Below are 16,076 nucleotides of genomic sequence, written 5' to 3'. Positions count from 1 at the left end.
AAACAGGCTACCTAAGTATGGTTCTCAATCAGAGACAGCGAAAGACAGCTATCCCTGATTGAGAACCATACTCGGCCAAAACATAGAAATACACAACCTAGACATACAAACATAGAATGCCCACCCATATAACACCCTGACCAAACAAAAAACATACAAACAATCTACGGTCAGGGCATGACAACTGGCCAATTAAATGAATGTCACATTGTATAAAGTTAAACTACACTGCTGAAAAAAATTAGGGGAACACTAAAATAACTAAAATCCTAGATCTGAATGAATGAAAGATTCATGTTAAATACTTTTTTCTTTACATAGTTGAATATGCTGACAACAAAATCACACAAAAATTATCAATGGAAATAAAATTGATCAACCCATGGAGGTCTGGATTTGGAGTCACACTCAAAATTAAAGTGGAAAACCACACTACAGGCTGATCCAACTTTGATATAATGTCCTTAAAACAAGTCAAAATGAGGCTCAGTAGTGTGTGTGGCCTCCACGTGCCTGTATGACCTTCCTACAACGCCTGGGCATGCTGCTGATGAGGTGGCGGATGGTCTCCTGAGGGATCTCCTCCCAGACCTGGACTAAAGCATGGAGCGAGACATGATGTCCCAGATGTGCTCAATTGGATTCAGGTCTGTGGAACAGGCGGGCCAGTCCATAGCATCAATGCCTTCCTCTTGCAGGAACTGCTGACACACTCCAGCCACATGAGGTCTAGCATTGTCTTGCATTAGGAGGAACCCAGGGCCAACCGCACCAGCATATGGTCTCACAAGGGGTCTGAGGATCTCATCTCGGTACCTAATGGCAGTTAGGCTACCTCTGGCGAGCACATGGAGGGCTGTGCGGCCCCCCAAAGAAATGCCACCCCACACCATGACTGACCCACCACCAAATCGGTCATGCTGGAGGATATTGCAGGCAGCAGAACATTCTCCACGGCGTCTCCAGACTGTCACGTCTGTCACATGTGCTCAGTGTGAACCTGCTTTCATCTGTGAAGAGCACAGGGCGCCAGTGGCGAATTTGCCAATCTTGGTGTTCTCTGGCAAATGGCAAATGCCAAACGTCCTGCACGGTGTTGGGCTGTAAGCACAACCCCCACCTGTGGACGTCGGGCCCTCATACCACCCTCATGGAGTCTGTTTCTGACCGTTTGAGCAGACACATGAACATTTGTGGCCTGCTGGAGGTCATTTTGCAGGGCTCTGGCAGTGCTCCTCCTGCTCCTCCTTGCACAAAGGCGGAGGTAGCGGTCCTGCTGCTGGGTTGTTGCCCTCCTACGGCCTCCTTCACGTCTCCTGATGTACTGGCCTGTCTCCTGGTAGCGCCTCCATGCTCTGGACACTACACTGACAGACACAGCAAACCTTCTTGCCACAGCTCGCATTGATGTGCCATCCTGGATGAGCTGCACTACCTGAGCCACTTGTGTGGGTTGTAGACTCCGTCTCATGCTACCACTAGAGTGAAAGCACCACCAGCATTCAAAAGTGACCAAAACATCAGCCAGGAAGCAAAGGAACTGAGAAGTGGTCTGTGGTCACCACCTGCAGAACCACTCCTTTATTGGGGGTGTCTTGCTAATTGCCTATAATTTCCACCTGTTGTCTATTCCATTTGCACAACAGCATGTGAAATTTATTGTCAATCAGTGTTGCTTCCTAAGTGGACAGTTTGATTTCACAGAAGTGTGATTGACTTGGAGTTACATTGTGTTGTTTAAGTGTTCCCTTTTTGAGCAGTGTATATTAATAAACAACTTATATTTCAAACTATTAAATATATTTGTAGGGTATAAACTGTATTTGTTTATATATTACTACCATATTACTGAAAACTTCTTCCCCCAAAAATTCTGAAACCCTGTTTCTTCTTTCTTTTTTTGTAGTTTTTACCCCTTTTTCTCCCTAATTGGTAGTTACAGTCTTGTCCCATCGCCGCAACTCCTGTACAGACTCGGCAGAGGCAAAGGTCGAGAGCCATGCGACCTCCAAAATGACCCGCACTGCGTCTTGACACAATGCTCACTTAACCTGTAAGCAAGCCGGACCAATTTTCTAGAGGAAACACTGTACAGCTGGCGACCGAAGTCAGCATGCATGCACCCAGCCCGCCACGAGGACTTGCTAGAGCCCTGGACGACGCTGGGCCAATTATGCGCTGCCTCATGGGTCTCCCAGTCGGCTGCGACACAGCTGGGGATCGAACCCAGGTCTGTAGTGAAGCCTTAGACCACTGCGCCACTCGGGAGGCCTTCAAAGAGTATTTTAAGTAATCCCACAACACCCTCCCCCTCACATCCCCATAAAAATCTAACACCCTTGCCTTTCGTGAACTAACACTTGCACTTTTATTTAAATATATTCTACTATCACTGACTTTGCTAATAGCTACTTTATTGAGGAAAAATGTACTTACTATGACTGAGATATGTGTTTGTCCCATCTAGCTTTCTTAAATGCACTAACTGTAAGTCAGTCTGGATAAGAGCGTCTGCTAAATGACTAAAATCTAATGTATTTATGTACTGCATATTACTAGAAACCAAGCAGAATAACATTGTTCAGGTTTTCTAATAAATTCATAGAACAGTTTAGGAGAACATTACATTAGAGGAAAAGCTTTCCTTGTGGTTGTTTGCGGAATCAAATTTAACTTCCGCTGTTGGCATACTGGTAGGTTAAAATGAGATTTCCTTTCACCTGCATATTATCTTGCAACGGAGCCTGCTCTGAGGGGTGCTTTTTACTCACTGAACTCAGACAGAGCATAGAAGAAATATGAGGAAGAGGAAGTTAACTTTCCCTCATAGATAAAATCCTTTCTTAGAGAGCTGTACTTTTCCCTGTCACAGTCTGAATGACAGCTTATCTGATTGACAGAACAAACTTCAAAGAAAATAAATAGTGCAGGAAGTTACTGAGCCCAGATCTCATAAGAAAGGTTGTGCATGTGTGTGTGTGTGTGTGTGGGGGGGGGGGGGTTGATTTGTCACAAGTAATGTGGGGGTGCAAGCTCAATAGTCAGGCTGGTCTCACAGACTAGACGAAACATAGTAAACAAAAATCCAAGCCACCCATATTAAAACGATATGTTAAGTTTGGTATGGTTACATAAGACAGAAGGTTACTTAAGGCAAAAACGGAAGGAGGGTGGTTGGTCGGTGTGGATGGGTAGGCATATAACACGAATGTCTAGCAAGCCAAAGGTTGCAATTCGTAACATATTGCAATTTGTAACATATCATATGAAATGAATGATGGACATCCACAAATTAATACATACCAAACGTAACATATCATACAAATTTGAGGGTCCCGGATCTTTGTTTACTATGTTACATCTACCCCTGAGTCCAAGTTGCAATAGTGGGCATGAGGCAACAGTGCGACCCAGGGAGTCTTACATCACACACAGTAAAAAAAAATCACTATTCTCTTAATGGCGGTCTGAACCCCCACAGAAATTCAAGATTAGTTGTCTAAGGGAGATGTGTGGGCATTATGTTGGTTAGAGTTGAGGATGGATGGTACAATATAACAGAAAGACAGGAATGGAGGACCAGAGTGTCAGAGATATGTGTATAGGTGGCAGGGAAGTCAGGCGCAGGAGAGTCAAACAGAGTGTAAAATGGAGTCTTTTAATAAATGTCCAAGTAACATGCTCCATAACACTAAATAGAAAAATGAATATAAACAAATATGGGTACGAAGACCCGTCGCGCACCTATACAAAAAAACACTACACTGACAATAAACAATCTCTGACAAAGACATGAGGGGAAACAGAGGGTTAAATACACAACAGGTAATGAATGGGATTGAAAACAGGTGTGTGGGAAGACAAGACAAAACCAATGGAAAATTAAAAATGGATCAATGATGGCTAGAAGACCGGTGACGTCGAACGCCGAGCACCGCCCGAACAAGGAGAGGCAACGACTTTGAAAGAAGTCGTGACACAGAGAGAGATACGCTCCCCCTCAGTGTTTTTGGCAGCTCAAACTCCTTTGTGTGTGCTTGCCTTGGACAGTACAGGATAACTTTGTCTGGAAATCTGCCTTTGCTTAGCTTTGTGTTTTAATGTAGCAGTGCTCTGTGTAGGTAGATGCGGCCCAAAACCCTGCTTGGGGATCACTTTTGTTTTGCTTTGTTTTGCTGTGTTTTCTGGAGACATGGAACATGGAACATTAGATAAACTTCTTCTTAATGCAACCGCTGTGTCAGATTTCAAAACAACTTTACGAAAAAGCACACCGTGCAATAATCTGAGTATGGCGCTCAGAGCACAAACCAGCCAAAGAAATATCCGCCATGTTGTGTAGTCAACATTAATCAGAAATAGCATTATAAATATTCCCTTACCTTTGATGATCTTCATCAGAATGCACTCCCAGGAATCCCAGTTCCACAATAAATGTTTGATTTGTTCGATAAAGTTCATAATTTATGTCCATATACCTCCTTTTGTTAGGGCGTTTGGTAAACAAATCCAAACGCGCGTGCAAGTCCAGCGGAAAGGTCGGAAGTCCAAAAAGTTATATTACTAGTCATAGAAACATATCAAACGAAGTATAGAATCAATCTTTAGGATGTTTTTAACATAAATCTTCAATAATGTCCCAGCCGGAGAATTCCTTGGTCTGTAGACAAGCAATGGAACGTGAGGCAACTTTCACATGTCCGCGCTTCACAAACTCGTGGCAGCTGGCAGACCTCTGACTCATTCCCCTCTCATTCAGCCCCCCTTCACAGTAAAAGCCTGAAACAACGTTCTAAAGACTGGTGACATCTAGTGGAAGCCCTAGGAAGTGTAAGATGACCAATATCTGTAGTGGAAATTTCCTGTATTTACCAAATCATGAGACCAAACCACCACACAAGTCAGAGTTATCATAAAGTCCATCTTTAATTATAATGAGCTCCATCACAACCCTGTGACTCTCAGATCAATTCAGTGTCTAGAAATGAATTCTCTGAGAGTGCTTACAAAACAGTTCTTAGTATCATTTATAGCCAAGACACACCCATCTCAACTCACATGACGAATAACAGATCTTAGGAACATTACAAAGGAAGACTTTACTTGAGAGAAGAGTATCCCATAGCCAGACAGCATTAGCTATAAATTATCGTTCAGTTTGCTCTCCTAAAACGAGGTTCTACTTCTCGTTCTTGGTACAACATAGTACCAAGACATTACCTCATCCACTAGCATATATCAAATACACCCTTCCTGGACAAGATCACAGAGACACAGTGACTGGCACACAGACATTGTGGAGCCAAGAGATAATTGGTTCCCCCTCAGTCACACCTTCACATAGTTTAAAAGATATGTTTACATATGAAGAAACGCTTGACCTCTCCCCTTTCTGTGGCCCAAGTAACTGAACCCTGACAGAGAACAGCTAACTGCAACCGGCCAACAGTATTATCCAAAAATAGACATTCTAATGACAAATATCTCACATAAGCATGCAATAAAATGAATAAAACTGTTTATTTATAAATGTTACCTAAATCATTCTGATTCTGCTATGACATATCCCACTGTATCTTCAATAGGGGCTGAGTTGAAAAACTACAAACCTCAGATTTCCCACTTCCTGGTTGGATTTTTCTCAGGTTTTCGCCTGCCATATGAGTTCTGTTATACTCACAGACATCATTCAAACTGTTTTAAAAACTTCAGAATGGTTTCTATCCAATACCACTAATAATATGCATATATTAGCATCTGGGACTGAGTAGCAGGCAGTTTACTCTGGGCACGCTTTTCATCCAAAAGTGAAAATGCTGCCCCCTATCCCAATGAAGTTAACAAAACCGACCACCTGGGAGTAATTGAGCTGTTAAAGGTGAGCACTGACCCCTAAATAACCCCTCGGTCAAGAGGAGCTAGAGGACCCTCCCGCCACAGGCACAGTCAACTGAGCGAGCCTGCTAGCTTCTTATGGCTGGGGGCAGTATTGAGTAGCTTGGATGAATAAGGTTCCCAGAGTAAACTGCCTGCTACTCAGGCCCAGTTGCTAATATATGCATATTATTAGTACTCTGGGCTTATTAGTAGTACTCTGAAGTTTCTAAAACTGTTTGATTGATGTCTGTGACTATAACAGAACTCATATGGCAGGCAAAAAACTGAGATAAAATCCAACCAGGAAGTGGGAAATCTGAGGTTTGTAGTTTTTCAAGTCATTGCCTATCGAATATACAGTGTCTATGGGGACATATTGCACTTCCTAAGGCTTCCACTAGATGTCAACAGTCTTTAGAACCTTGTTTGAGGCTTCTACTGTGAAGGAGGGGGGAATGAGAGCTGATTGAGTCAGGGGTCTGCCAGAGTGGCATGAGCTGATCACGCGTGCTCACGTGAGAGCGACCTGCGTTCCATTGCAATTCTAAAGACAAAGGAATTCTCCGGTTGGAGCATTATTGACGATTTATGTTAAAAACATCCGAAAGATTGATTCTATACATCATTTGACCTGTTTCTACGAACTGTAATATACGTTTTCGTCTGAACTTTCGCCTGGACTTGCCCGCGCCTCGTGAGTTTGGATTTGTTTACCAAACGCGCTAACAAAAGGAGGTATTTGGACATAAATTATGGACTTTATCGAACAAAACAAACATTTATTGTGGAACTGGGATTCCTGGGAGTGCATTCTGATGAAGATCAAAGGTAAGTGAATATTTATAATGCTATTTCTGACTTCTGTTGACTCCACAACATGGCGGGTGTCTGTTTGGCTTGTTTTGTTGTCTGAGCGCTGTAATCAGATTATTGCATGGTGTGCTTTTTCCGTAATGTTTTTTTAAAATCTGACACAGCGGTTGCAATAAGGAAAAGTGGATCTAAAATTCCATGCATAAGAGTTGTATCTTTTATCAATGTTTATTATGAGTATTTCTCTAAATTGATGTGGCTCTCTGCAAAATCACCGGATGTTTTGGAACTACTGAACATAGCACGCCAATGTAAACTGAGATTTTTGAATATAAATATGAACTTTATCGTACTAAACATACATGTATTGTGTAACATGAAGTCCTATGAGTGTCATCTGATGAAGTTCATCAAAGGTTAGTGATTCATTTTATCTATATTTCTGCTTTTTGTGACTCTTCTCTTTGGCTGGAAAAATGGCTGTGTTTTTCTGTGACTAGGCGGTGACCTAACATAATCGTTTGGTGTGCTTTTGCTGTAAAGCCTTTTTGAAAATCGGACACTGTGGTGGGATTAACAACAAGTTTATCTTTAAAATGGTGTAAAATACTTGTATGTCTGAGGAATTTTAATTATGACATTTCTGTTGTTTGAATTTGGCGCCCTGCACTTTCACTGGCTGTTGTCATATCGATCCCGGTAGCGGGATTTCAGCCATAAGAAGCTAGGCTGCTATCAGGGCGACATGGGTTATGACAGCAGGTATCCTCCACAGAAAATGAACAAAAATAGGGGTCATTGTGTCACTGTAATCTTGTGGGGAGGCTGTGTGTGTGCTGACATGGAGAGAAATGCTTGATGTTGCCTCTCTATTTGAGGGGTAAGTAGCGGGTCCAGGGTAAATCCCTGTTGATAGCGTGGCAGTGATGTATTGTAAACTGCCTCTGATGATCTGGGTGAGCAGTGGGGCATCCCCCCTGGCTGCATTGATGAAAATAGATCTTGATGATCAAATCAAAGTTTATTGGTCGCGTACACAGATTTGCAGATGTTAGGTGCAGCGAAATGCTTGTGTTTTTAGCTCCAACAGTGCAGAAGCTATACAAATGTTTAAAACAATACAAACATAATCCAGAGAAATGAAGAAATATCAGAATGAGTAATGTCAGAGACTGGAATATAAATATATATTCATAAAGTATATACACTACCGGTCAAAAGTTTTAGAACACCTACTATTATTTTTTGAGCTGTTGTTGCCATAATACGGACTTAGCCCTATTTGGTAAAATACCATCTTCTGTATACCACTCCTACCTTTTAACAACACAACTGATTGGCTCAAACGCATTAAGAAGGAAAGAAATTCCACAAATTAACTTTTAAGAAGGTACACCTGTTAATTTTAAATGGATTCCAGGTGACTACCTCATGAAGCTGGTTGAGAGAATGCCAATTGTGTGCAAAGCTGTCATCAAGGCAAAGGGTGGCTATTTGAAGAATCTGATTTGTTTAAAACTTCATTGGTTAGTATATGATTCCATATGTATTATGTCATAGTTTTGAAGTGTTCACTATTATTCTACAATGTAGAAAATAGTTTAAACAATATATAAAAAAAACCTTGAATGAGTAGGTGTTCTAAAACTTTTGGCCGGTAGTATATGCACACATTGTCACGCCCTGACCTTAGAGATCATTTTTATGTTTCTATTTTTGGTTTGGTCAGGGCGTGAGTTGGGGTGGGCATTCTATGTTTTCTATTTCTTTGTGGTTGGCCGGGTATGGTTCTCAATCAGGGACAGCTGTCTATTGTTGTCTCTGATTGGGAACCATACTTAGGTTCCCTTTTTCCCACTTGTGTTTGTGGGAGGTTGAATTTGTTTAGAGCATTTTGCTTGTGAGCATCACGGTTTGTTTTTGTCGTGCTTATTGTTTTGTTTGGCGTCATTTGGATTAATAAAGGAAATGTACACTCACACGCTGCACCTTGGTCCGCTCCTTCCAACAGCCGTGACACACATCCAGTGGGGAGAACAAGTATTTGATACACTGCCGATTTTCCTACTTACAAAGCATGTAGAGGTCTGTAATTTTTATCATAGGTAAACAAAAATCCAGAAAATCACATTGTATGATTTTTAAGTAATTAATTTGCATGTTATTGCATGACATAAGTATTTGATACATCAGAAAAGCAGAACTTAATTGCAAACCTTTGTTTGCAATTACAGAGATCATACGTTTCCTGTAGTTCTTGTCCAGGTTTGCACACACTGCAGCAGAGATTTTGGCCCACTCCTCCATACAGACCTTCTCCAGATCCTTCAGGTTTCGGGGCTGTCGCTGGGCAATACGGACTTTCAGCTCCCTCCAAAGATTTTCTATTGGGTTCAGGTCTGGAGACTGGCTAGGCCACTCCAGGACCTTGAGATGCTAGTTACGGAGCCACTCCTTAGTTGCCCTGGCTGTGTGTTTCGGGTCATTGTCATGCTGGAAGACCTAGCCACGACCCATCTTCAATGCTCTTACTAAGGGAAGGAGGTTGTGGGCCAAGATCTCGCGATACATGGCCCCATCCATCCTCCCCTCAATACGGTGCAGTCGTCCTGTCCCCTTTGCAGAAAAGCATCCCCAAAGAATGATGTTTCCACCTCCATGCTTCACGGTTGGGATGGTGTTCTTGGGGTTATACTCATCCTTCTTCTTCCTCCAAACACACTATTTTTGTCTCATCAGACCACATGATCTTCTCCCATTCCTCCTCTGGATCATCCAGATGGTCATTGGCAAACTTCAGATGGGCCTGGACATGCGCTGGCTTGAGCAGGGGGACCTTGTGTGCGCTGCAGGATTTTAATCCATGACGGCGTAGTGTGTTACTAATGGTTTTCTTTGAGACTGTGGTCCCAGCTCTCTTCAGGTCATTGACCAGGTCCTGCCATATAGTTCTGGGCGGATCCCTCACATTCCTCATGATCATTGATGCCCCACGAGGTGAGATCTTGCATGGAGCCCCAGACAGAGGGTGATTGACCGTCATCTTGAACTTCTTCCATTTTCTAATAATTGCGCCAACAGTTGTTGCCTTCTCACCAAGCTGCTTGCCTATTGTCCTGTAGCCCATCCCAGCCCTGTGCAGGTCTAAAATTTTATCCCTGACACAGCTCTCTGGTCTTGGCCATTGTGCAGAGGTTGGAGTCTGTTTGATTGTGTGTGTGGACAGGTGTCTTTTATACAGGTAACAATTTCAAACAGGTGCAGTTAATACAGGTAATGAGTGGAGAACAGGAGGGCTTCTTAAATAAAAACTAACAGGTCTGTGAGAGCTGGAATTCTTACTGGTTGGTAGGTGATCAAATACTTATGTCATGCAATAAAATGCAAATTATTACTTAAAAATCATACAATGTGATTGTCTGGATTTTTGTTTTAGATTCCGTCTCTCGCAGTTTGTGTACCTATGATAAAAATTACAGACCTCTACATGCTTTGTAAGTAGGAAAACCTGCAAAATATACATGGTAGTGACGATGGCCAAAGAAAATAATCTTGGGAGGTAACGCGGTCAACATTTGATAATGCGGTCGACAGTTAATGGTGAGGACTTGAGTTCCTGTACATTACCACAATCACACCAATTTTATTTTCCTGAGTTTTGTCTTCCTGTCAGTGCGATGGACAGAGACAATATATTCGGAGAGAGCCATAATTCCGTAAAACAGATTATGTTACAGTCCCTGATGTCTCTTTGGAAGGAGATCCTTGCACTGAGCTCATGTACTTAATTGTCCAGGGACTGAGCATTAGCGAGTAATATTTATTTATTTATTTATTTACCTTTATTTAACCAGGTAGGCAAGTTGAGAACAAGTTCTCATTTACAATTGCGACCTGGCCAAGATAAAGCAAAGCAGTTCGACAGATAAAACGACACAGAGTTACACATGGAGTAAAAACAAACATACAGTCAACAATGCAGTATAAACAAGTCTATATACAATGTGAGCAAATGAGGTGAGAAGGGAGGTAAAGGCAAAAAAGGCCAAGATGGCAAAGTAAATACAATATAGCAAGTAAAATACTGGAATGGTAGTTTTGCAATGGAAGAATGTGCAAAGTAGAAATAAAAAAATAATGGGGTGCAAAGGAGCAAAATAAATAAATAAATAAAAATTAAATATAGTTGGGAAAGAGGTAGTTGTTTGGGCTAAATTATAGGTGGGCTATGTACAGGTGCAGTAATCTGTGAGCTGCTCTATATACTCGGCAGGTATGAACGCTGCTTGAGTCTGACTAGGGCGACCGTGTCTTTTGAGATATTCTGCACACTGCCGAATTACAGTATATATCCACATAAAGCTGACCAAAACGGACACACTGCACTAATATATTTTGTTAGAGAAGAGTTTCAATAGTTACCAATATCCTATCACCCAGCTAGGACATAATGTTCTGAGAACCATATGCTTCTTAGAGCTTGGTGAGAGCATGATTGTCCTATGGTTATTTTACATTCAACCTTCCCACAACTTTCTGTGAATGGTGCAGGATAGTTAGTTGGCTTTGGAACATTCTCAGCACTTTTAAGGGACTTGACAAAAAAAATGTTACCCACTGGGCAAAACAATTGCTGAATCAACGTGGAAAACTGATTGGATGTGATAAAAGTCATCAACATAAGGGAATTTCTTATTTTCTTCACCCAATTTTGGTTGATTTCACATTGAACTCACGTGAATTGACAACTCAACCAAACGTAATACAAAACTAGACGTTGAACTGACGTCTGTGCCCAGTGGGTATTTTCTTGTTATTTCATTACTTTAACAGAAGGTTTCATAAACATTCAAACATGATATTATTTAATTTCAATTTTGGTAATGTTCTAGGAATGTTATCCAACTGGTTTGACATTGGGAATGTTCTCAAATACTTCAGAGAACGTTAAGAAACAAAATTCTTCTGTGGAATTTTCAGTACTTCAGCACAAGGTTTTACACAGGTTTCCTCATGGTTCTATTTAAAGTCATGTTCTCAAATTGTTCTGAGAATGTTAAGAAACAACGTTCTTCTGTGGGAATTTCAGTACTTCAGCGTAATGTTTCCTACTGGTTTCCTCATAGTTTTATTTAAAGTAATGTCCTCAAATTGTTGCGAGAACATTAAGAAAACGTTCCATTAAAACCACAAGAAAACTTTAGTACATTCTAAGAATGTTATTTAAACACAAATACATTCCGTTCTCAGCATCAATAAAACTCTCTCTATCCTCTATATTGTTCAAATCAAATCAAATGTATTTGTCACATACACATGGTTAGCAGATGTTAATGCGAGTGTAGCAAAATGCTTGTGCTTCTAGTGCCGACAATGCAGTAATAACCAACGAGTAATCTAACCTAACAATTCCAAAACTACTACCTTATACACACAAGTGTAAAGGGATAAAGAATATGTACATAAAGATATATGAATGAGTGATGGTACAGAATGGCATAGGCAAGATGCAGTATATGGTATCGAGTACAGTATATACATATGAGAGGAGTAATGTAGGGTGTGTAAACAAAAGTAGCATTGTTTAAAGTGGCTACTGATACATGTATTACATAAAGATGCAGTAGATGATATAGAGTACAGTATATACATATACATATGAGATGAGTAATGTAGGCTATGTAAACATTATATTAAGTAGCATTGTTTAAAGTGGCTAGTGATATATTTTACATCAATTTCCATCAATTCCCATTATTAAAGTGGCTGGAGTTGAGTCAGTGTGTTGGCAGCAGCCACTCAATGTTAGTGGTGGCTGTTTAACAGTCTGATGGCATTGAGATAGAAGCTGTTTTCAGTCTCTCGGTCCCTGCTTTAACTTCTTGCGTCGAGCCATCCCGGATCCGGGATCGTGAATACAGCCTCAAGCTCATTACCATAACGCAAACGTTAACTATTCATGAAAATCACAAATGAAATGAAATTAATATGCTAGCTCTCATGCTTAGCCTTTTGTTAACAACACTGTCATCTTAGATTTTCAAAATATGCTTCTCAACCATAGCAAAACAAGCATTTGTGTAACAGCTAGCGCACCTAGCGTAGCATTTAGCGTTAGCATTAGCAGGCAACATTTTCACAAAAACCAGAAAATCATTCAAATAAAATCATTACCTTTGAAGAACTTCAGATGTTTTCAATGAGGAGACTCTCAGTTAGATAGCAAATGCTCAGTTTTTCCTGAAAGATTATTTGTTTAGGAGAAATCGCTCCGTTTGGTGCGTCACGTTTAGCTACGAAAAAAACCTGTATCCAGGAGTGTAATTATCCCCGCAGCTCATTTGCATAACACAACGTTAACTATTCATGAAAATCGCAAATGAAATGAAATTAATATGCTAGCTCTCAAGCTTAGCCTTTTGTTAACAACACTGTCATCTTAGATTTTCAAAATATGCTTCTCAACCATAGCAAAACAAACATTTGTGTAACAGCTAGCACATCTAGCGTAGCATTTAGCGTTAGCATTAGCAGGCAACATTTTCACAAAAAACAGAAAATCATTCAAATAAAATCATTACCTTTGAAGAACTTCAGATGTTTTCAATGAGGAGACTCTCAGTTAGATAGCAAATGCTCAGTTTTTCCTGAAAGATTATTTGTTTAGGAGAAATTGCTCCGTTTGGTGCGTCACGTTTGGCTACCAAAAAAAACGAAAATTCAGTCTTCAAAACGCAGAACTTTTTTCCAAATTAACTCCATAATATCGACTGAAACATGGTAAACGTTGTTTAGAATCAATCCTCAAGGTGTTTTTCACATATCTCTTCATGATATATCGTTCGTTGGAAGCCTCCTCTCTCCTCTCAATCACTGGATGACTGCGTGCAGCTTGTAGATTACGCACCAATTTAGACAAAGGACACCGGGCGGACCCCTGGTAAATGTAGTCTCTTATGGCCAATCTTCCAATGATATGCCTACAAATACGTCACAATGCTGCAGACACCTTGGAGAAACGATAGGACGGGCAGGCTCATTCCCGGCGCATTCACAGCCATATAAGGAGACAATGGAAAACAGAGCTTCAAAAATTCTGCCCATTTCCTGGTTGAAGTTTCATCTTGGTTTCGCCTGTAGCATGAGTTCTGTGGCACTCACAGATAATATCTTTGCAGTTTTGAAAACCTTAGAGTGTTTTCTTTCCAAAGCTGCCAATTATCTACATATTCGAGCATCTTGTCATGACAAAATATTGCGCTTAAAACGGGCACGTTTTTTTATCCATAAATTAAAAGAGCGCCCCCTATATCCAAGAAGTTAACGCACCTGTACAGACCTCGCCTCTGGATGATAGCGGGGTGAACAGGCAGTGGCTCGGGTGGTTGTTGTCCTTGATGATCTTTATGGCCTCCCTGTGACATCGGGTGGTGTAGGTGTCCTGGAGGGCAGGTAGTTTGCCCCCGGTGATGAGTTGTGCAGACCTCACTACCCTCTGGAGAGCCTTACGGTTGTGGGCGGAGCAGTTGCCGTACCAGGCGGTGATACAGCCCAACAGGATGCTCTCGATTGTGCATCTGTAGAAGTTTGTGAGTGCTTTTGGTGACAAGCCGAATTTCTTCAGCCTCCTGAGGTTGAAGACGCGCTGCTGCACCTTCTTCACGACGCTGTCTGTGTGGGTGGACCAATTCAGTTTGTCTGTGATGTGTACGCCGAGGAACTTAAAACTTACTACCCTCTCCACTACTGTCCCATCGATGTGGATAGGGGGGTGCTTCCTCTGCTGTTTCCTGAAGTCCACAATCATCTCCTTTGTTTTGTTGACGTTGAGTGTGAGGTTATTTTTCTGACACCACACTTCGAGGGCCCTCACCTCCTCCCTGTAGGCCGTCTCGTCGTTGTTGGTAATCAAGCCTACCACTGTAGTGTAGTCCGCAAACTTGATGATTGAGTTGGAGGCGTGCATGGCCACGCAGTCGTGGGTGAACAGGGAGTACAGGAGAGGGCTCAGAACGCACCCTTGTGGGTCCCCAGTGTTGAGGATCAGTGGGGTGGAGATGTTGTTACCTAGCTTCACCACCTGGGGGCGGCACATCAGGAAGTCCAGTACCCAGTTGCACAGGGCGCGGTCGAGACCCAGGGTCTTGATGACGAGCCTGGAGGGCACTATGGTGTTAAATGCTGAGCTGTAGTTGATGAACAGCATTCTCACATAGGTATTCCTCTTGTCCAGATGGATTAGGGCAGTGTGCAGTGTGGTTGAGATTGCATCGTCTGTGGACCTATTTGGGCGGTAAGCAAATTGGAGTGGGTCTAGGGTGTCAGGTAGGGTGGAGGTGATATGGTCCTTGACTAGTCTCTCAAAGCACTTCATGATGACGGAAGTGAGTGCTACGGGGCGGTAGTCGTTCAGCTCAGTTACCTTAGCTTTCTTAGGAACAGGGACAATGGTGGCCCTCTTGAAGCATGTGGGAACAGCCGACTGGGATAAGGATTGATTGAATATGTCCGTAAACACACCAGCCAGCTGGTCTGCGCATGCTCTGAGGGCGCGGCTGGGGATGCCATCTGGGCCTGCAGCCTTGCGAGGGTTAACACGTTTAAATGTTTTACTCACATCGGCTGCAGTGAAGGAGAGTCCGCAGGTTTTGGTTGCGGGCCGTGTCAGTGGCACTGTATTGTCCTCAAAGCGGGCAAAAAAGTTATTTCATCTGCCTGGGAGCAAGACATCCTGGTCCGAGACAGGGCTGGTTTTCTTTTTGTAATCCGTGATTGACTGTAGACCCTGCCACATACCTCTTGTGTCTGAGCCGTTGAATTGTGACACTACTTTGTCTCTATACTGATGCTTAGCTTGTTTGATTGCCTTGCGGAGGGAATAGCTACACTGTTTGTATTTGGTCATGTTTCCGGTCACCTTTCCCTGGTTAAAAGCAGTGGTTCACACTTTCAGTTTCACGCGAATGCTGCCATCAATCCACGGTTTCTGGTTTGGGAATGTTTTAATCGTTGCTATGGGAACGACATCATCAATGCACTTTCTAATGAACTCGCTCACCGAATCAGCATATTCGTCAATGTTGTTGTTTGACGCAATGCGGAACATATCCCAGTCCACGTGATTGAAGCAGTCTTGAAGTGTGGAATCAGATTGGTCGGACCAGCATTGAACAGACCTGAGCGTGGGAGCTTCTTGTTTTAGTTTCTGTCTGTAGGCAGGGAGCAACAAAATGGAGTCGTGGTCAGATTTTCTAAAGGAGGGTGGGGGAGGGCCTTATATACGTCGCGTAAGTTAGAATAGCAATGATCCAAGGTTTTACCAGCCCTGGTTGGGCAATCGATATGCTGATACAATTTAGGGAGTCTTGTTTTCAGATTAGCCTTGT

This window comes from Oncorhynchus kisutch, linkage group LG22, assembly GCF_002021735.2.
Source record: "Oncorhynchus kisutch isolate 150728-3 linkage group LG22, Okis_V2, whole genome shotgun sequence".
In the NCBI taxonomy this organism is placed as follows: Eukaryota; Metazoa; Chordata; class Actinopteri; order Salmoniformes; family Salmonidae; genus Oncorhynchus; species Oncorhynchus kisutch.
This window is presented reverse-complemented; position numbering follows the sequence as displayed.